The sequence below is a fragment of the Thamnophis elegans genome, chromosome 10 (genome assembly GCF_009769535.1).
Source record: "Thamnophis elegans isolate rThaEle1 chromosome 10, rThaEle1.pri, whole genome shotgun sequence".
NCBI classification, from domain to species: domain Eukaryota; kingdom Metazoa; phylum Chordata; class Lepidosauria; order Squamata; family Colubridae; genus Thamnophis; species Thamnophis elegans.
Window position 1 is genome coordinate 58,903,414 of NC_045550.1, and position 22,439 is coordinate 58,925,852.

General features: G+C 41.7%; 1 long non-coding RNA gene across 3 annotated transcripts in view; it reads right to left on the reverse strand.

Annotated features, from left to right (window-relative positions):
• The window catches only part of LOC116513657, a 204,099-nt gene that overhangs the window by 151,856 nt on the left and 29,804 nt on the right, over positions 1-22,439 (reverse strand). For 2 of the 3 annotated variants that reach the window (XR_004256025.1, XR_004256026.1), the window contains exon 2: positions 10,333-10,426. The exons of the other annotated variant lie outside the window; for it this stretch is intronic. This is a non-coding gene — a long non-coding RNA (uncharacterized LOC116513657). The remainder of the gene's footprint in view (positions 1-10,332; positions 10,427-22,439) is intronic. 3 annotated transcript variants of the gene reach the window in all.

Below are 22,439 nucleotides of genomic sequence, written 5' to 3' on the forward strand. Positions count from 1 at the left end.
TCGAAAGCCTATGCTCGTAGTCCTTAGTGAGATACTTCTGCTGAACATCCTTCTTTGTCAGATCCTATCTGAACTGAGCCAGTTGTTTTTCCAACTCTTTCTCGTGGTGGCTGCTTAGCTCCAGCAACTGCTTCCTGTTGGGGCCCTGGTGGGCAGGTGGGGAGTGGCTGGGAAGGGAGGGGCAAGTAGAGGCTGGTGAGGCGCACCTTGACGTGAGTGACATTGAGTTGGCCACGCCCATCCAGTCACATGACCACCTAGCCACGCCCACCCAGGCGGTCATTAGGCAGATCATTTTAGTGGTTGGCAGGATTTAAAATTATTTATTTAGTGGTCCCTGAGGTCTGAAAATTCAGTGATCCCTGTTATAAACCATCCAGAGAATGATATAAATTCTATGGGTGAGTATATTAGTCTATATGCTATCAGTATATCTTCTATCATCTTTCAAATTTTGTAACATTTTTGAAGGAGAGGCTTGAAAGTATATTTCAATTTTCAAGCTTTATTTCTTTGATGAAAAGTTACTTAAAAAAATGCCGAACTACAAAAAGTAGACTAAGAACGAAAAACACAAAACCTGTGCACAAAAATAAAAAACAGAAAAACATAATTAATAACAAACAATAGTAAACAAAAGAAAGGATTATGGACCACTGAGGCATCTGTCTATCACATACTAAACAGAATGCAAAAATTTCCAATTAAAAAAAAATCCTCTATTATTGTAGAATTTCATGACATCTGTGCCAAACAGAAACATATTGTATCCTTTTTGTTTTTAGTTTCAAAAAATCATCTTTCCAAAAATGGATAAATTATACACGTGTTGAATTTAATCCTTAATGTCTGGAATAATAGGGGTGTCCAATTTCTCAAAATAATTCTGTTACCAATTTCCCATAACCTAAGTTCCTTTAGTAGAAATTCTACTTTTTTCGGGCATAATTCAACATAACATTTGTATCTTTATAGATTGTCCCATACATTTACTTGTCAATATTATATTATGTTGCATTATTATATTTCACTAAATTCCACCACACTGAACAACAAATGAATTTGATGGAGCACAAACACGTGGTCAAACTCAGCTCTACTCTCTATTGACAACAAAGTATAGTTAACACTGCTAATTGGAGCCAAGAACTCCCTCTTTAAGCAACAGCTCAAGTGTCATGTCACATCACAAATCACACCAACTTACAAATGGCAATTCTAGTTATGGTCCTTAAGCAAGATGTCATATGGTCAACAATTTGCAACTTGTTAGTTTCCCCATGGAATTTGCTGGCTAGAGTAAATGATGATCACTTAACCATGGAATACTGCGACCATCATAACTACGAGCCAATTGTCAAGCACTCAAATCACAATCACATGATTACAGGGACATTGCAACAGCCATAACTTGGAAGATCGGCTGTTAAGTCTCCTTGTTCAGGGCCATCATAATTTCAAACGATCGTTGAGCAAATGACCATTCACTGAGGACTATCTTACTTCTCCTTTCTTACTGCTTCAGCAAATCATCTAGTGCAGCGCCACCAACTGGTCGCCCGTGGACCACTGGTGGTCCGTGAGAAAATTTTGGTGGTCTGCAAAAAAAAAAATTGCATTTTTTATATTGCACTAAATCGGGAGTCCTCAAACTACGGCCCCTGGGTCGGATACAAGCAATGAACACTTGTGTTGCTGCAGAGTCTCCTCCTTCGGGATCTTTTTGTGCGGGTCTTGGGGGGGAGAAATTCCAACTTGGGCTCTGCTTCCGCCTCGTGGTGCAGGGCTTTGGGCGAAGGCTGGAGGGAACACCGCTGGTGGGCAAAGAGCCAGAGGGCCTTGTTCCCGTGGGACTGCATCATGGCCTGGTACTGGCTGACCATCTCAGCCCGCTGAGCCTCCAGGTGCCGGTACCTGGCCTTGCACTCCCACAGATCTTCCCTCTGCTTGGAAAGCCTATGCTCATAATCCTCAGTGAGGTGTTTCTGCTGAGACTCCTTCTCGGTCAGATCCAATTTGAACTAAGCCAGCTGTTTTGCCAACTCTTTTTCGTGGTGGTTGCTTAGCTCCAACAGCTGCTTCCTGTTGGGGCCCTAAGGAGCCCCGGCAGGCAGGGGAGGAGTGGCTGGGAGGGGAGATGTGAGTAGCGGCCGGTGAGGCGTCCCTTGACGTGAGAGGCATCAAGTTGACCACACCCACCCAGTCACATGACCACCTAGCCACGCCGACCCAGCCGGTCATTAGGCAGATCATATTAGTGGTCCGCAGGATTTAAAATTATGAATGTAGTGGTTCCTGAGGTCCAAGAGGTTGTTGACCCCTGATCTAGTGGACTTTTTTCAGAAGTCAAATTACCATTTGGGTAAGGCCATCTTGTTAACTTATCACTAATTTCTCTATGAGGAGAAAGGTGTGCTGGGAGGAAGCTGCTGTTGGCGATATTTCTAGAATGATCTCCCACTGAAGATCTACTTGCCTCCAACACTCTGTCTTTCCAAAAAGGGCTAGAGACAAAACTTCTGAGGCCAGATTTCACTTACTTTCTTTGGGCTTTCCTTTTTTATATATTAATTGTATTTTCATACCTCATTAGTTGCCAAGAGTCTTGTGATTGCAGTAGCAAGCTAATTTGGTAAACAAATACGCGTAAGATTACTGCTTCAAAAAAAGATGGTAATAAGATCAAATCATACAAATGAATGGCCCTCAGAATTTTAGATCAGCTGTAAAGATAATTTATTTAATGTCATTTTGCCTTAGGAATCTTTTCTGGATTGACAGAGAGAACTCAAACAAGTAAAACCAAGTTCTGAAAACTTACACATGGGGCCGAAAACACTGTTCTCTGATTTAATATCCCCCAGAAATTTTGGCAGTGATCTTTGAAAATACCAGACATTATGCTTGCTGGTGAGTGCAAGATAAATTTTCCACTGCAAAATGAATTTTTAACAAATAAATTCTGTGAACTTTTTGGTTTGGACATGTGGCAAACTTTCCCTACCAAAAAGACATAGTTGTTTGAAAAAGTTGCAGATTAAGTACATACTTCGTACATACACTAAGCATTTTGAAGGTAAACTCAAAACTGAAGTTTTAGCCTTTGCCAATATTTCTTATTCCATTCTTTTCATTTTTAAAGCATTTCATTCTATGCCATTGATAACTTCATATTATATTCATTTATGGATATTATGATACAGCAGCCTCTATCTCTAGCAGTGAATTCAACCAGGTGATTAAGATATTCCCTTATCGGCACTACATTTCCCAACAACTTCCAAAAAGATACCTTAACACCTCTGGCCCTCTTCCAGGACTTCCCCATTTAATAGTCAGAAAACCAAGTTTAAAGTCATAGACGCATGATGGCGAACCTGTGGCACGCAAGCTGTCATTCCAGCCCAGCTCCACTGCGCATGCGTGCACGCCTCCCACGGGTCAGCTGATTTTCGGGTTTCTCCCACGCATGCGGGGGAGTGCATGCGAGAGATGCACACACTTGGGTGGGTTGCACATGCATGCATGGGAGCGGGTGGAGTGCAGGTTGGCAGCACACACATCCCCGCGGTGCATTTTTGGTCCCAGGAGGCTACAGGGAGGCCTGCTAGGCCGAAAACAGGGTTCGGGGTGTATGCGGGTGCATGCGCGGGGGGTTGGGGGGCAGGGAAGGGGGTTGTCACGCATGTATTGCAATATGGTTTCAGCACTCAATGACAAAAAGGTTAGCCATCACTGTCATAGACAATATCCAACAAAGAAACGAAAAAGTAAAAAGGATTCTAAACATGCAATTACAGATAATCCGTGACTTGCAATCTTTCATTTAGTGATCACTCAAAGTTACAAAGGCACGGAAAAAAGTGATTTATGACCGTATTTCACATTTATGACTGTTGTAATATCCGCATGGTCACATCATCAAAATTCAGATGCTTAGCAATTGGCATGTATTTATAATACTAGCAGTGTCTCAAGGCCATGTGATCACCTTTTGTTACCTTCTGACAAGCTAAGGCCAGATTCACTTAATTACTAATATAAAAACTGTAGCAATTCACTTAACAACTGCAGCAAGCAAGGTAGTAAAATAGGGCAAAACTCCCTTAAAAATTGTCCCACTTAGCAACAGAAATTTGGGGCACCTTACAGTCATAAGGTGAGGATTACCTATACATTTGAAATTGGAAGATTCACTGAACACAAGAGCCCTCGCTTCTCTGCGCCTGCATATATAGTATTATATTAAGCAAATTTCAGATCTTTGGCAGCCTATAGAGCTAGGAAAATAATTCTGAAAATAGTCTGAACTCCCAATTATTACTTCTAATGGGATATTTTACAGATCACCCAATACTGGAAATTGCATAAGCCAGTGATGGCGAACCTATGGCACGAGTGCCACGTGACCCCGTTTTCAGCCGTTACCCCAACTCAGCTCCACTGCACATGCCTGTGCGCCTCCTGCCAGCCACCTGATTTGGGGGTCTCTGTTGTGCATGCCTAAGGGGCTGGGTGCCTGCGGGAGACACATGTGCATGTGCAGGAGATACACACACGTGCGCGGGGGGAAACACATGTACGGGGAACCACCCCCACCCCGCACAGCCTGCTTTTGGTCCCAGGAGGCTGCAGGGAAGCCTGCTAGGCCCAAAACTGGGCACAGGGGGGGGAGTACCGAGCGCACATGAATGGGGGGAGCACAAGGAGTGTTGCATGCACATTGCATTATAGGTGCAGGCATGTGTGCGCTAATGCACACACACACGCTTTCGGCATTCGACCACAAAAAGGTTACCCATCACTGTCATAAGCCATTTCTTTCTTTCTTTTTTTTTTTAAACCCTCTAAAATCTTGGGGATGGGAATGGAAAGTAGGAAACGAGAAATCTGGACAGCTTGTCCAGGCTACTTCCTACCTAAACTACATAATGGGTTCAGATTTAAGCTCTACTGTGCCTCAAATCACTAGAGAGTGGTAAAAACATCAGGGATCCTACATATCTGTAATGGAAGCAGCAATCGGCAGCATATTCATTAATGATCTGTGTAGTCGAAACAGGCAAATGCATACAAATGCCTTACTTAACTTGATTATACTTCAGCAACTCACCCGTTCCAATTAGTTCTTGCTTCTCTTTAAACTCTACACATGCATGCACTTGTATGCACTTCCATGCATTTTTGCAAAAAAAAAAAAAAAAGATGGCTGAATTCTAACTTTCCGTAGAGCCGAGGTGGCGCAGTGGTTAAATGCAGCACTGCAGGCTACTTCAGCTGATTGCAGTTCTGCAGTTCAGCTGTTCAAATCTCACCGGCTCAGGGTTGACTCAGCCTTCCATCCCTCCGAGGTGGGTAAAATGAGGACCCGGATTGTTGTTGGGGGCAATATGCTGACTCTGTAAACCACTTAGAGAGGGCTGAAAGCCCTATGAAGCGGTATATAAGTCTAACTGCTATTGCTATTGCTATTCTATCTTCCCACAGAATAAACGTATCCAAATACGCATCCTTTATACAGTTACTTAGGAACTGACGGTGTTTTATATAAGAGCCAAGGTGGCGCAGTGGTTAAATGCAGCACTGCAGGCTACTGCTAGATCAGCAGTTCAGCGGTTCAAATCTCACCGGCTCAGGGTTGACTCAGCCTTCCATCCTTCCGAGGTGGGTAAAATGAGGACCCAGATTGTTGGGGGCAATATGCTGACTCTCTGTAAACCGCTTAGAGAGGCCTGAAAGGCCTATGAAGCGGTATATAAGTCTACTGCTATTGCTAAATATAAAGATTTGAGAGTATTTCCAATAGCTAAATTGGAGAGAAGCAGACAAATGTATCTGGGGAAATGAATTAGTAAAATACAACTCACTACTCAAGTTAGCTTTCTACATGTACTTTAGGTACGTGAACTTAAACGCTCAGTATTTCCAAGCCAGTATTTCCAAGGGTTCAGTGACTAAGACACTGAGCTTGTCAATCAGAAAGGTCGGCAGTTCAGCGGTTCGAATCCCTAGTGCCACGTAATGGAGTGAGCTCCCGTTATTTGTCCCAGCTACTGCCAACCTAGCAATTCAAAAGCATGCAAAAATGCAAATTGAAAACTAGAGACCACTTTTGTAGGGAAGATAAGAGTGCTTCGTGCACTTTCGGTGTTTAGTCATTCAGGCCACATGACCACGGAGACCTTTTCCAACAGTGCTGGCTCTTCGGCTTTGAAACGGAGATGAGCACGCCCTCTAGAGTCAGGAACAACTAGCACATGTGTGTGAGGGGAACCTTTACCTCTATTTCCAAGCCAACACAGTCAATGCTGAATTTGGAATTGATGCATAGACTCTCAGAAGCGTGTGCTCAGGTTGAGGGAAACTATTGCAAATTACTGTTCACAAGAAAAATGTCCCATTATCATTTTTTTAACACTTCACTGAGCCACAGCTGTCAAGAAACAGAACTGGAAATAATATTGTTAGAAAAGGAAGTTTACGTGCTAAATTTCAAACCACTATAACAGTGTTATTTTGATTAATATGGTCTCACACTTCCTACAATTTTAGTATCTCTCCTCCCCCATGCCTAGCCTCCCCTTCTCTTTTTGAGTTTCATTTTATCTGTCTTTTCTTACTTTCAGATGTATTTTTATCAGAGAGCTTTAACTTTAAAGGGCAAAAAAGACCCAAGGCTGTCTTGAAACTAGAGAAGGATTGGCTAGATGTCTTTAAACAGATGTTGGACAGCCATCTGTCAAGGAAGCTTTGGTTTCAATTCTTGTGTGGGGCAGAATTTGGGGTTGTCTCTATGGAGATTCTCAATCATTCAGGTGATAGTTGTTGTGAAAGTGGTTCCACCCCCACCCCCACCCCCCAAAAAAGGGGCAACTGGATTTCCTTGTTTGAAAAAACAAACTGGTACTAAAATTCAAGCGATTCTATTCTAGAGTTCAGCTCTGCGATTGTGCTGTTTTTTCACTAAAGCATTGAAATGTTTTACCAATGTTTACTGTTTACTGTTTATTAGGATTTGTATGCCGCCCACTCTCGAGAGACTCAGGGCGGCTTACAGATAAAGGCAGGAAGGGGGAACATATAAAAATTAAAAAACAGACATTAAAATTTCACAACATTCATGTAGCTTAGAATGGGGCTGGATAAATCAACATGTCAACATCAAAATGTCTTCTTCAAGAAGCTTTTTTCATTCCCAAATCAGGTCCATAGCCTAGGGATGTCCTGATGTTTTGACCATCTGAGTTTTAACTAGGTACAACCTTGGTTAGCTTTTTTTCAAAATAAGGCAAGAAAAAACCCATCCCATTTTTTTAAAAATAAAAATAAAAGTGACCTCCTAGATTTGGGATGCTTGATAAAAATTCTGTAGAACACAAATAACATTTTTGGCTAGGATATGTTGCAGAATCCTGCTACCCAAAAACCAGTATTGCTTTAAAACTTCATCAGTGGTTATTATGCTTAAGTTCCTACACACTCCAAAGCATTTTGAAAGCGAACCCAAAACACTGCACAGCTTTAGTCTTTGTCAACCTTTCCTATTCTAATCTCTATTTCTAAAGTATTTCATTCTATGCCACTGATGCCTCCGTATTATATCTATTTATAGGCATTAATGATACAGCAGTCTCTATTTATCTAGAAGCAGTGAATTCAATCAGAGAGAACATAACCGTATCACACTCCCACACAACTTAGGCCAAGATACATTTATGACACTGGCCACCCACCCCATGATTTCCCCATTTAACAGGAAAACACTATCCCCTTTAAAGAAATGTAAAAGGGAAAACCTTGGCATGATACAATTCCCATCCATTTTATGTTACTACTTCAATAAATGTAACCCCAAAATACCAAAACGATGCCTAAACTCTGGATAACTTCTCGAGAAGTTGAATTTCAAGGATGCCAGTAAAGACAGAAGGCAATTTGTTTCATTAATCTTTGCAGAACAAGAACCTGCAATGCTCCCTGAGTGGTGATCCCTTCAGCCAATTCTAGGTACATTGAGGATGTTAACTAGTTTGGTAATGAAATGTCTGCAAGAAAAACATCAAACTCAGATAACACCGAGGACCCCATACCTTAATCAACTGAAAATGTGTACTTATCAACCTCTATGATATAATGGCTGGAATTGAGAACTTGACTTAAAAATATCCTACAACCGTTTCCTGGCAACACCAATATCCACTTATGGTTATTAGCTTTGGCAAACCCAGAAAATATTCGAGGTTTTTTCAGGTGACCTTAGCAACATTTCAAAAAGTACTGTATTTTTCAGAGTATAAGATGCACCAAAGTATAAGACGCATCTTAGTTTTTGCGGGGAAAAAAATAGGAAAGTTCTGCCTACCAGATATTCATTTGGCTAGTGTCCTTAATCTGGTCAGCTTCAGCACATAGGTTTGCTGGTTTTGAGCATGTACACGTGTGCTTTTTATCCCCTGGTTGGGAATAAAAAACAGCTTCTAAAGCACAGCTGATCGTTGGAGAGAGAAGCAATGAGAAAAGTAGGCAAAGCAGGGAATATCGCTTCACTTGTTAGTGCCTCATTACAGCTGAAAAAAAGCTTTGAAAAAGCTATATTTGGAGTATAAGACATACCCAAATTTTCAGCCTCTTTTGGGGAGGAGAGTGCGTCTTATACTCCGAAAAATATGGTAAATAAAATAAGAGTGATCGTGGTCAAACCACAAAGGATTTTGATAACCTCCCTCATGAAATCATGTATTTTCACCTGATATTTAGCAAAATTAGGGCCATTTCATAACCTCAGGCTTTCCAAGTACTATGCTGAAAAGGGGAAATAATGAAAGTGGACTTCCAGCACAAACAATATAAGTTCCGAAATCAAGCAGTTGCTAATTTTTCTTTACTCAAAAATGAAGAGACAAGTAAAATGTTGTTGTGTAAGTCTTTATCACCTACTGCAATAGTGGAAGTGCTTTCTTCCACTATTCCTTCCCAGAATTACAGCAGGTTTTTCCTACCAAGCTTAGTAATTACAGGGACTGAACCTGGGCTAATTCCAGAAATGGGAATAACGTTAAGTAGCAGATGCTGACTGGCATCCACGATTATTAATTTAAGAACACTAGTAGGGTGCATCACAGGACCTGCTATATGGTTGGCACTACACCCTTACTGCTGCACGAGGCAATCTTTCAAAGCAAACCTACGCGTTCAGCTAAGCCTTCAAACTTAATGTGGTTTGTTGGCAGTGGCCTCACAGCTATAAAATGCATCATCACGGCTGTGGAATCTCAGTGTGTGCTTTATCCCTGAGAGAAAAGTATAGAGAGTGAGAAAACAGATGGTACCAACCACATGAGGATGTCATGGGAAATGCTATCCCAGTGTAAAATCCTGCTTCGCCCTTAAATATTTAAGAAAATTAAAGGCAATATAAATGATACAGTGGAGTGACAATATTCAAAATTGGAACAGTAATCTGAAAGCCCCAGCGGGAGGGAGGGAAGGGAAAAGAGGAGAGGGGGAGGAGAGGAGAGGGGAGAGGAAATTTAAATGTGTATTAATTTGACAATAAAAAGCGCTCATTGTTGCAATTTTTCCTATTCCTTCATAATCATATTTAGTTAAAATCTTCTCCAAACCCTTAAGGCGGTGTTTCTCAACCTCGGCAACTTGAAGATGTTTGGACTTCAGCGAATGCTGGCTGGGGAATTCTGTGAGTTGAAGTCCGGACATCTTCAAGTTGCCAAGGTTGAGAAACACTGCCTTAAGGACCTTATCAAACACTTTTAATGGATCATTACAATCAAGCACAAAGCACAAAGACTTTTAATAGGTCATCATAGTCAAGCGCAATCCATCTTTGGAGTAAGGCCTCAGGACATGACTATCGACATAATTGTGAGTTTGAATGCTACACTTGCTTTGGGAGTGACAACTGTTTTCCGAACACCCACAACCATTTAAAAGGGTTTTTAGACACTGTTGTGTGCAGCTTTCGAGCAGTTGAGTTATGCTCCATTTTACGACCTTTCTCGCCACAGTTAATAAGTGAATCACTGCAGCTGTTAAGTCAGTGACATGGCTGCTAAGCGAATCTGGCTTCCCCATTGTGACTTTGCTTGTCAAAAAGTCGCAAAAGATGACCACTTGACCCCAGGACACTGCAACCATCATAAATATGAACCAATTGCCATGAATCCAAATTCTGATCACATAACTATGGGGATGTTGCAACAGTTTTAAGTCTGAAAAATGCTCATAGGTCACTTTTTTCAATGCCATTGTAACTTTGAATAGTGACTGAAATGTTTGTAAGTTAATGACTACCTATAGCGTTATCCAGCTTACCAATTTCCAGAATTTGGTTTTCTCTCCGTTCCACCACAATAAGTACACTTCGTAATTAAGCCAGCTGTTAAATGCTTCTAAACAAATACCTGACCTGGGGAGAGGAAATAATTAACATTAATGCCAGCTAAGAATCCTGATAAACATTGGGATGTTTTAGGTTTTTCTCTCCTTCCAAAAAATATAGCTTTTTAGCTTAGCAGAGAATAATGAAGGAACATAAAAACTATAACTACATTAATTCAAAATTAATTGTCACATTTCTGGAGGCTCTGAAATGGACTTTCATCTCTATTATAAAATACCCTTCATAGAATACGAGTATCTTTTTAAAAGCACTATGAACCGTAACAGCTTAAATAAGGTTTTTGTTCCTTTATCTTTGAAGACTTGCACTATATTCCAATTAGTCATATTTGTTGCTAATCCAACACTTTGGGCCACTTTAAATGCCATAAGAGAAACACACTTATCCTTTCCCAGTCGTGGGAAAGTGGTTTTTTCCCCCAAGCCGTGAATCAAATCACAACTGGTGTTCTGTCCCCTTATCTCCTCAAATTCCACTTATGCCACAGAACATAACCATGCATTTATTAGGAAACCATTTTATGATATGGCTTTTGGGGGATAAGGTTGCATTTGTCCAGGAAGTACAATTTAGGATTGTACAATTCTTGATGCCAGCTGCTCCTGGATTTGAAACAGCAAGTGTAGTACAGGACACATTTATACCGCTATCTCTAATCTTGGTATTTAATAAGTCTGCAAAGTATAACTTACAAATACATAATAATACAATACAAATAAATAATACATTTCCAATGCTTAGGATATCAGATCCGAGAAGGATTTATCTGGGATCAATCTTTCATCAGAAGAGGAGGAAGCAGCTGAAGACTAGCTACGATATGGTGCAGTTGTACAAAACAATCCCAAGGTGATCCTGCAAACGCAATTCAGCCTATGCAGAAGTGTCAAACTGGATTTCTTCGCCAGCCAGCCTGCCGGGGGGGGGGGGGAGGTTAGAAATAGCAAAGGCCCGGCCCGAGGTGCACACACACCCCGTGCCACGTTTTCAGCGTGTACAGCCACTTGCCGCACTTTGCTGGCCAAAATAATGTGTGGGGGATGCAGGTGGAAATAACATGCCCCCTTTTGGCCAGCAGAATGGTGCAGGAGACCATCCAGGCTGAAAACGGGGAGCGGTAGGGCCGCACCACGGGCCGGGCCTTTGGTATTTCCAGGCCACCCCTGTGGGCCAGATTTAAGCATCTGCGGGACGGATCCAGCCCATGGGCCTTGAGTTTGACACCCCTGGCTTAGTGCATGATACTATAGCATGGGTGTCAAACTCATGCAAACTGTGGCATCACGTTTTTCCCTTCACGGAGCTGGTGTGGGCATAGCCTGCACCAGCTCCATGATGCATCCGGCCCATGGGCCACCAGTTTGCATTACAGAGATGTTGGTCTGAAAATAACACTGGAACCATGGATTTCTTAACTACAAGAGCCGAGTTGGTGCAGTGGTTAGGGTGCAGTACTGCAGGCCACTTCAGCTGACTGTGATCTGCAGTTCAGCGGTTCAAATCTCACCAGCTCAAGGTCGACTCAGCCTTCCATCCTTCCGAGGTGGGTGAAATGAGGACCCAGACTGTGGGGGCAAGTTGCTGACTCAATTTGCTAAAAAAAATTGTAAACCGCTTAGAGAGGGCTGAAAGCCCTATGAAGCGGTATATAAGTCTAATAAATAAATAAATAAATAAATAAATAAATACATACATACATACATACATACATACATACATACATCCCATTCCTAAAGGTCAGAAGTGCATTTATTTGAAATGTCAAATTCAACATTTATATGAAAATAAATTTGTGCAGGAACTTAGTGTATCTCAAAGCAAAGCTCTTCTTACGAGACTCCTCCATTCTTTTGCTAAAGCACATTAATTAGAAACATCAGACAATTTTCACAAACAACAAGCAAAACCTCCCACTGAGATGGGCTGACTTTTATCGAAATAATCCGATCCTAATTTAAAACGACTGTAGGATCCTGTCTTCATTTGCTAAACAAATGCCTAAACGGTGCAGTGAAATGAAAAGGTGCCACAGAGGTGGCATTTAGGCTTGATTAAGTTGACTTCCAGTCAAATACTTTACAAAAAGTTACACCATTTAGAGTTTTGTATATCGCCCACTCCTAACTGCTCACAGTGGATTACTGAAATGCAATTAAAAGAGAAGAACATAATTAAAGCAAACCTTAAAACATTATTAAAATACAGTTTTAAATAATTAAAGTGTTAAAACTTTAAACGTCAAATGAAAGAACTGAAAAGCTGAGTTACCTCTTATAAGCTGCAAGAAGAATGCTTTGGATTTCAACCCTATTAGCAATCTCTTCCACAACATGGTCCCTGCTATTAAGACAGCAGTATGGATGTGAAAGCTATCTACATCAAAATCCACAATAGGTGTCCCCTTGATAATTTAACAACACAGGAGGACCACATGGGAGTAGGCGATTTTATAAGTAGCTTGGATGTGAAGCCAAGTCAACCATTCTACCCTATTGAAAACAATATGAACTGGGCTTACAGGGCAACTGATAAAATATTTTCGGTGAGGGAATTACATATGACATTCCTGAGTTATCGTTCAACACCTTTGAAATTGCATTCTTAATCAAGATATAATTTCTGGACTAGCTTCAAATTATTCTACAAAGAGTTCGTTGTAATCTAATTTGAAGTTATCAGCTGCATGGCGGAGCTGATAAATAAAAATAAATGGATAAATCAGCACAGATGACCCTGAAATCAAGCATCCTGCTTAAAAAAAAGGAGTACTTCTCACAGATGTTGCAAAACTATTCGAGGTTCAACTGACAGCAAACTGCCCTCCTTACTAGCACGGATCACGTTACCTAGTTTGGGTAATGAAACATCTGCAAGAAAACAAGCATCAAGAGAGCATCAAGAACTGCTAATATTTAACATCAATATTAGATCCCAAAGGCCTCGCAGATCATACACCTGTTTTTTTTATTAACAAACATGTAAAAATACACACACACAAAACCTAGATGTACACCACATTTACACAATACAATACAAACAGCAGCTTCCTGTTCTTTCTAATAGCAATTATCAATCGATACCGCTCACCTTATATTATTTCCCCTTCTATTGTATTTCATTCGGATTTCACCATTCTTAACCCTCTTATTTTACTCATAACTATTATTTTTTGAGTTTTGTTATATTCCTTCCTTGATTCTTGTTTCTTTCCTCATCCACCTATACCATTTACCCCATATCTGGTAGAATTCTGATTCTTCGTTTCCTTGGATTTCTTTAGTTAATTTGTCCATTTCAGCACAATCCATAACCTTTCTTATTATTTCATCTTCGCTTGGAATTGTTTTTCCATTTCTGGGCAAAGGCAATCCTTGCCGCAGTAATTATATGTACTATTAAATACTGGATTTATTTATTTTTATTTTTGCAGACATTATTCCTCATTAAAAAAAACTTCGTTTCCATTCTATTTTAACCCGTTATTGCCTCCAGCCAATTTTTGATCCTTTTCCAAAAAAATTTAGCCTCCTCACAGATCCACCATAAATGGTAATATGTTCCATGTATTGATTCGCATTTCCAACATTTTGGGGAGGTATTTGTTAAGATTTTAGCTAACCTTTTTGGTGCCAGGTGCCATCTGTAAAACATTTTCTACTGGTTTTCCTTGTATGCAACTGATAGTGTCATTTTTAAGTTTGTTCCCCAAAATTTTTCCCATTTGTCTAATTCAATATTATAGCCAAAGTTCTGCGCCCATTTTATCATTTGTTCTTTCACAATTTCCTCTTCCATTTATACTTCAGGAGGAATTTATATATTCTACCTATCATCTTTCTATCTGAGCTTTGAATAATTTTATCCAATTCGTGTGGTTCTGTTTCGATGTCATATCATTTAGTATCTTTATTGTATTTAGTTTTGATTTGGAGGTAAGTGTCAAGTTTCATGTTCTGATCTGCCAATTCTTCAATTGTTTTTAAATTTCCCTGTCTATCAATTAAGTCTCTGTATCTTAGCATTTTATTCAAATCTATAAAATTTGGGTGAGTCGTCCTTTCTGTTGATGATAGCTAATTCAGGATTTTCACGTAGTGGATTTTTTTTTTATTTTGAGCCATTTTTGCAAGAACTGCTCATATTTAACATCAATGTTGGATCCCAAAAGCCTTTCAGATCATACACCTGCTCTTTAAGCAAGAGGGTATATCTCCACCCAGATAAGGTATTTCAACTTTCTGCAACTACTCAAGAGGAAGGAATATTATTTATACAGCAAAAATGACCAGATTTTTTCAACATTGGCTCATACTTGCAACTGAGAACTTCTATGAATTCTTTCTACTAGAATTTTAAAAAATATTAAGCTGACCTGTATAGTGTTGCATAATTTCTTAGCTTTGTCCATGTCTCTCTTTTTAAAAAGGTCTCTTTTTAATGCTTTATTATGCTGACATTCAGGTCATTTAAATTTATTTTCTGAAGCTTCTTTGAAAAGAATTGCCCTATAAAGATGGTATATAAAACATTTAAATGAATAAAAAATCTAAAATTAGCTATGTTCATTGGGTAGTGCAATAGTTTTCAACTCTTATTAGTACCCAAGTCTGCAGTGAATAGCATAATAATTAATGCATTTTTAACAATGTTTCTCAATATAAGTTAGCCCTCCTTATTATGAAGGCCCATCAAATTTATGGACTTCAGTTCCAAGATGTTCCAAATACTCTCATAAACCTTTTCCAAGTCAATTATATTAGAATAATGGCATCCTATCTGATATCATTCTAATGCTACTCACGGTGTCTACCAAATTCATGACAAGAGACAGGCCCCAAATCCTAATAGTTGTATTCCACTAATTGCATTCCACTGTCTAATAAACCTACCAAATGCTATACAAAGATTGGTTTACTGGCCCAACACATGCTGTATTTGAAGACTTTTTGTACGTCATTATTAAAATTAACAACAATGTTATAACAAAATTAAAATTAAAGAGTTAATATTTAACAGATAAATGATTTTTTTTTTTAAAAAGGGCCACAAAATTAGAAAAAGAGCATTTTACTTGGATTGTTTAGTTCCGGCTTGGTTGAGCAGTGGACGGGGAAGAGGGGAGGGTTCCACGTGAATAGCAGTGCCCACCACTCACGTAAATGGAGCTTCACTTGCGTAAATGTAGCAGTGTGCACAAGTGTCCGTCTTTCGTACACATGCGGCTTACCTGCCACTTCCTTGGCCCAGTTCCAAACAAGCCCCCGAGAGTGATCTGCAGCCCTGATTTAGTTGGCAGCATTTTTCACCACCACATCACCAATTGTTAGTTTTATTACTGAGTTGGTATATTATATATTCTTCAAGATCATTGCTGGGATGCTTTAAATGTAGGAAACATACTCCAGCAACAGTAAACAAAATCTCTCAATCTCCCTCCCTCTTCTTGCAGGGAAGGAAGAAAAGTTCCTTTCCTTAGTGTCTTTTTGCTTCTTATATTTCCTTGCCTCGCTTCTCTTCTTCTTCCTCTGCCTAACAAAGAACGTAATAACAAAGTTTTTCTTGCTTGTAAGAACGTAAGAGGAGCCAGATTTGCCAAGCATCAGGGAATCCAGGCAGTTCAAATGGGTGTAAAGATTTATTGCAAGCTTAAGTTCTCTACAAGAATCTGAACTATTAATGGTCCAAGCAAATCAGCAGTAGATAAGAGTCAAGGTGGGGTAGCCTTAAGATCTCTTGTGGGTGGAAAGGGACTTAAGACCGATGACACGTTTGACTCCTCCCTCTGGCTCAGCCTCATCATCTCCTACAATACCCTTCCTTGTATGTCTCCTCATTCCCTCCAACAGGAGGCTCAAACTTCATGTTCTCAAGCTAACATTCACCCACTTGCTTCTTCTGCCTGGAAAGCTCATCACCACTTTAGAAACAGTGGCTGCCATGGAGGACAACACCTATCAGGAATTTCCACAATGTGGTATTGCTTAGTGTTAGAGGCTTCAAAACACCAGTTGTATAGTCCAACTAACTGGACTTCACAATATTATTTCCAGGCAGTCAAACCCAAACGAGTTTTGTTACCACTAGACAATTCCTCTCTCTGGAGAACTTCTCATGGCTGCAGAGCATAGTTACACACTCACAAACACAAACTAAGCTAAGCAAGAAAGCATAGTAGTCTTCTAAGTCATTTTGTACAACTTCAAAACCCACCCAGTATTATCGCAGAATGCAGAAAGTGATTTAGGAGACATAGGAGACCCAGATTCCAAATTTTTGGTCTATGATCTAGCCCAACATTTCTTGGCCATTTTAAGATGTCTCGACTTCAAATCCCAGTACTCCCCAGCCAGTGAGGTGTTTGGGGAATTCTGAGAGTTTAACTCCACACATCTTAAAATAAGTCAGGTGAAGAAACACAGATTTAGATCAGCGATGTCAAAATGGTGGCTGGTGAGCTGGATGTGTCACATTCAGGCCACAACCACACCAGGTCCACAAAGGGGGAAAACGTCACTAAGCATCATGTGACGGCAATGTGAGAGAGTGAGTTTGACACCCATTATTTAAACCAAGGAGGTTCTTTAATACAGTGATTCTGCTGGAGGATACCATGCAGATAGCATGAAAAAATGGAGTACCCTGTACGGAACAGTGAATTTTGTAGTATTTAATTTCTCTGGTGAAAATTTTCCATTCCATAAATTCATTAATAATAATGAAAGAATGCCCACTACAAATAGAATAGTATGCAAGTGTAGCACTTCAAAGTTTAATTTAAGCTTTTCAAGTAATTATCTCTATAAAGAGTGTGAAAGAAGTTCCTCATTGATCGGAAAACTGATCGATGCAAACTGGGAACTCTCTATGCAAATTATGCTGTGGAAATCACCCTTCATTTGTGTAAGATTTTTCCTCAATTCAAAACCACCTGGGGAAACTATATGGCAAGTGAAAAATTGAATACATATATACACTTATAAAAAGAAAACCCCTTTGAGAATGCTATTTGGAATTATTTACCATAAGAAGCAAAAGAAATATAAGTGTTACAAGTTGTAAAGGAAAGAAAAGGTATTTCTGATTTCTGAAATACTACATCACACCACATTTGCAACAGATTATGGGCTGTACTTAATAACTATGCTTTGCTACTATGAAGGTCTTATTACAGAACATAACCATCCATGAGGTGGTCAGTTTAGGTAGCTAGTCCTATTCCAGGCCCCCAGAATAGGATCTAGCCAACAGCTGATTCACCTACTCACTCACTCCTCTCTTTTTCTCTCCCACAGACCTATGACTGACCATGCCATTAAAGATCGAGCTTTATTATTTCCTCTTCCATTTAGTTTTTTAAACTAAAAAAGCCTAGGAGAATTTGCAATGTTCAGAAATACAATTACATTTTTATTCAACAGCCGTGGTGGCACAGTGGTTAAATGCAGTACTGCAGGCCGACTGCCAGCACTTTGGCAGTTCGATTCTCACCAACTCAAGATTGACTCAGTCGTCTATCCTTCCAAGATCGGTTAAATGAGGACCCAGATGGTTAGAGGAAATATGCTGACTCTGTAAACCGCTTAGAGAGGGCTGTAAAGCACTGTGAACCTGTAAAATAAGCCTAAGGGCTATTGCTATACTAAATCAGGAGTGGGCAATTAATTTTCCCAACAGGCTCCATGTTGTGGAGGGGTGCTGATGGCTCGCCTGCCAATGCTCTGTCCCCTGCCGTCCCAACCCCTGCTGACACCACCAATGCCACCCTGCTGCCAATGATGCTCCACCACCCACCCAACCCCATCAATACCACCAGATGTGGCCCTCGGGCCATAAAATGCCTAAGTCTGTTCCAAGTGATACTGTGAATTTACTCTGATGTGCTACAATGGGTTTTTTAGGACAGGGTCGTCTAGCTTTGGCTCCTGAAGCCGCATTTCTGCATTTTTTTTAAACTGTTCCCAAAATTTAGCCACCAACATTATTGCTGAAACCAGCAGTTGAGATAGTGTTCAACTTACAATCATAAATAAATGAATCACTTGACTGCAAGACACTGCAAATGCCTAGAAATATTGCCAGTTGCCTAGTACCCAAATTACGTGTGTGTGTGTGTGTGTGTGTGTGTGTGTGTGTGTGTGTGTGTGTGCGCTCGCGTTCGTGCATATGTGTGTGTGTATTTGAGAGAGAATTTTGAATCTGGATCATAAGTAGTCCTGGGAAGATCTGTTGTAACTTCAAATGGTGACTAAGTGACCGGTCGGATGTTGGTAACTACACCTAATGTTTCCCAGCACTTTTAATGACAGACCGATTTAGCAGAGTACAGAGGCAGCCGACATCATTTTAATCTGGCAGCACCTTGAATATATCATACTTGCCTGTTATTTCAGGAAGCGGTCTGGACAACAAGAGCGTTGACACCTTCGGCTTGTGGGGTTTGAAACCTGGCAAAGAACCTGAGACGGTGCGTGTTCTCCGGGGTAGCAAATAGGCTAACTAGCAGCCGGCTGAAACTCTGAGAGAGTTGGTGAAATGCAGGATGCAGGCGCCGGAGTGGTCGACCGTGGCCCTGCTCAGCCAAACCTTGCGCGTCTTGGTCACCACATTGTCTGTAACAATCATCACATGATATCCTTGGATGCTGCTGTGGAAGTGAAGATGGGCGAGTCTCACCACTTTCAACTCCAGCCAATTGATGCTGTATGCTGCTTCGGCTGTTGACCACCTGCCTTGCGCTATTTGGTTGTGCAGATGAGGTCCACAGCCGAAGAGGCTGGCATCCGTTGTGATGGTGAGATGGTCCGACTCCTTGAAGATGTCCTTCACCAGGGTGGGGGACAGCCACCACCTGAAGGATCGACGTACTAGCAGTGAGACCGGAATCAATGCAGAATTGCTCTTGTTTGCCCTTTGGTAAGGTAAGAGGTGCCACTGGAGTTGCCGAGAATGGAGCACTGCCCAAGGCACAATGGACAGACAAGATATCATTTTACCTAAGAGCTGGGACAACTGCACAACCATTGCTTGAGAAGACTGTTGCACCTGCAGAACCTGATCCCTGATGCTTGCCGTCTGCTCCGGTGACAGGAAGACATGACAGCTCACAGTGTCAATGATGGCACCGAGATGCTGCAGCCTGGCGGTCAGCTCTAGATGACTTTTTTCTCTGTTGACCGAGAACCTGTGATCCTAGAGGATTCTCATTTTGTACTGAAGGTCTTGCGTCGCTTGTTGGCGGGACAACGACTGGATGAGGATGTAGTCCAGGTAACATTGAAGCCGCACTGGACAAGATCTGAGGAAAGCTGCCACCGCTGCAAGTATTTTGGTGAAAGTCTGGGGGCCGATGACAGGCCGAACGGCAAAGCTCTGTACTGGTAGTAGCAGTCTGCAAAAAAGAACCTCAGGAATCTGTGGTGAGCTTTGTGAATGGGAATGTGGAGCTATGCCTCTTTGAGTTCTATGGATGTTAGTAGATCTCCTGACCTGATGCAGCCCAAGATCGACTGGAGGGACTGCATCTTGAACCTCCTGTAAGCTATGTGGTAGTTCATCTTTTTTAAATCTAGTATCCCCCTCCACACACACCCCAGAGTTCTTTGGGACAAGGAAAAGTATGGAATAGAACCACGTCCTTTCCTGACCTGGTGGAACTGGTTCTATGAAAAATCTCCTGTTCCATGAGAGACTTCTTGTCCGGACAAGAGGGGGTTGGACACCAAATGAAGTGGCGAGAAGGAGGGGATAGGAACTCTAAGGTGAGACCTATGCGGATCATTTGCAGGACCCACTGGTCGATGTGATTTGCTCCCATTGGGCGTGGAACAGTTGAAGACACCCTCCGATGGTCACTTATATCGCCTGAAGGGGCTGGAGCTAGATCACCCACGAAAAAGGCACTTGGAGAAGTTTTGCTGGAGTCCCCGGTCACAAAAGGGCTGACGGCCCTGGGATCTGTCAGTGCCCTGGGGGTAGGGGCGTTGAAAGGAAGTGGAACTGGAAGAAGGTTCTGTGGCCCAAAAGGACTGCCTCCTATAGAAATTGGAACCCTTATGTTGGGCCTTCTATTGGGCCTTATTAAACTGTTTTTCTAAGGCCTTCTGACAGCGAATGGCATCCCTGTCTAGGCCTGAGCGCTGCTGCTTTCCCCTTCTGGAATAGGGTTTGCCCACCCTGATGGCCTCCCTGGCTGCCTTGCCAGCCTGTCTGGAGAAGGCCCTACTAGTGGAGGGGCCTGATGTGGATCCTCAGGGACCCGATCTACCATGGCTGCTCTGATGGGAAGAGGTTGCCAGGGGCAGCAGGGGAGGCTTACGGAGATGTAGCACAACCAGAGACTTCCTGGTGTGAGCCGCAATGGCCCCCAGCACCCACGCAGGTCAGACACCAGGAGGATGACCCAAGGGGGCAAAGAGAAACTCTGCTGCCACTCTCCTGGGCTAGGAGAAATAATGAGAAGCAGACCTGCCAAATGGCCGGACAGGAAAGCTCGACACAGTGACCTGCTAAGAGCAAGGCCAGCAAGGCAGCTGCGGCAAAAGTCATGGGAGAAAAGGGCAAACAAAATGGCAGCTGCAACTCTGCCCCTCTCAAAATGGCCACCGGAACTCACAAATGATGATCCTGAGATTCCGCGCCAACTCCCGGCTCCCCTGGGCGAGTGCCGACGACAGCAGCGGCAAACAAGCCTCAACAAGGAGTCTGATCACAGCGGGGATTGCTGCGATCGCATGGGCATCAAAACTCTGACCCACACGCCTCAGCTGGCAACTGCCTGCAACCTCGCAATGCCCGGGAGAACCCAGGACACCGTGGAGGCTGAGAAAGGTGAAGCGAAGGAAACACACAAACACAAAAATGAGAAAAAAGGTGCTCACCAAGCCTGCACTCTGAGGAAACAAAGGGGGGGGGAGGAAAAAATAAAATAAAATAAAAGGAAAGTCCAAGCTATCTGCAAGGATTGAAGAGAAACTTGAAGCGCATCAACTGAGCTGACTGAATTGAAAAAAACTGGAGACTGGTCAGCACCAGAGGCGTGGCTAAAAGTTTCAATTCAGTCCTGGGCAGATTGGCTGTATTTAACCCATACTTGGACTCTCCAAGCAGCGCCAGGAAAATAAAACATATTGCAAAAGAGTAAAGATAGCAGTGTTTGGAATTTCCCAATTTTCAACTAAGTAGAAAACGTTTATCTAATCACATACACTTAAAAAACCAGAATACTGCAACTGATGAAACTGGATGCCAATTGAACAATGAAAAAAAAAGGAATTTATGCATCATTACATATTTAAACTATAATGGAATTATAGAGAGATTTTTTTCAGAATTTTAAATCATGACAGTTATAATTATTATTTAATCTATATAAATAATACAAATCATTCCAAAGAGATGTTTAGGAACGTATAGGAATATATATATAAAGCAGGTTTTTACAAACTGTTCAATCAATCACATCCTTTTCCAGGTTGGTTAGAGCGCAGTACTACAGGCTACTTCTGCTGACTGCCGGCTGACTGCAATTTGGCAGTTCAAATCTCAGCAGGCTCAAGTTGAGTATGCTGGGCAGCTTCAGTAGCAATGATGAATGGCCATGAAAACATCCCTAGATTTAAGTTAATTTCCCTCCTTCCGGGAAAGGATAGATGGTAACAATTATAAATATGGACAAAAATCTTAGGTGATGTCAAGTTTCCTTGTCCTTTGAATCTGCACCAGCCAAACCCAGATGAAACCTAACAAATCTTCCCCCTCCTCACACTTGGAAAGCACCAGGTTGGGGAAGGCTGCCATGGTGGCGCAGTGGCTAATTCCGCCCACTGCCAGGAGTTTGATCCTCACTAGCTGAAGGTTGACTCAGCCTTCCATCCTTCCAAGGTGGGTAAAATGAGGACCCAAATTGTCAGGGGCAATATGCGGACTCTGTAATCGGCTTAGAGGGCTGTAAAGCAGTATATAAGTCAAAGTGAAAGAAAGGTGCTTCTGAAGGCATGTGCCTAAAAGCCATGTCATTCCC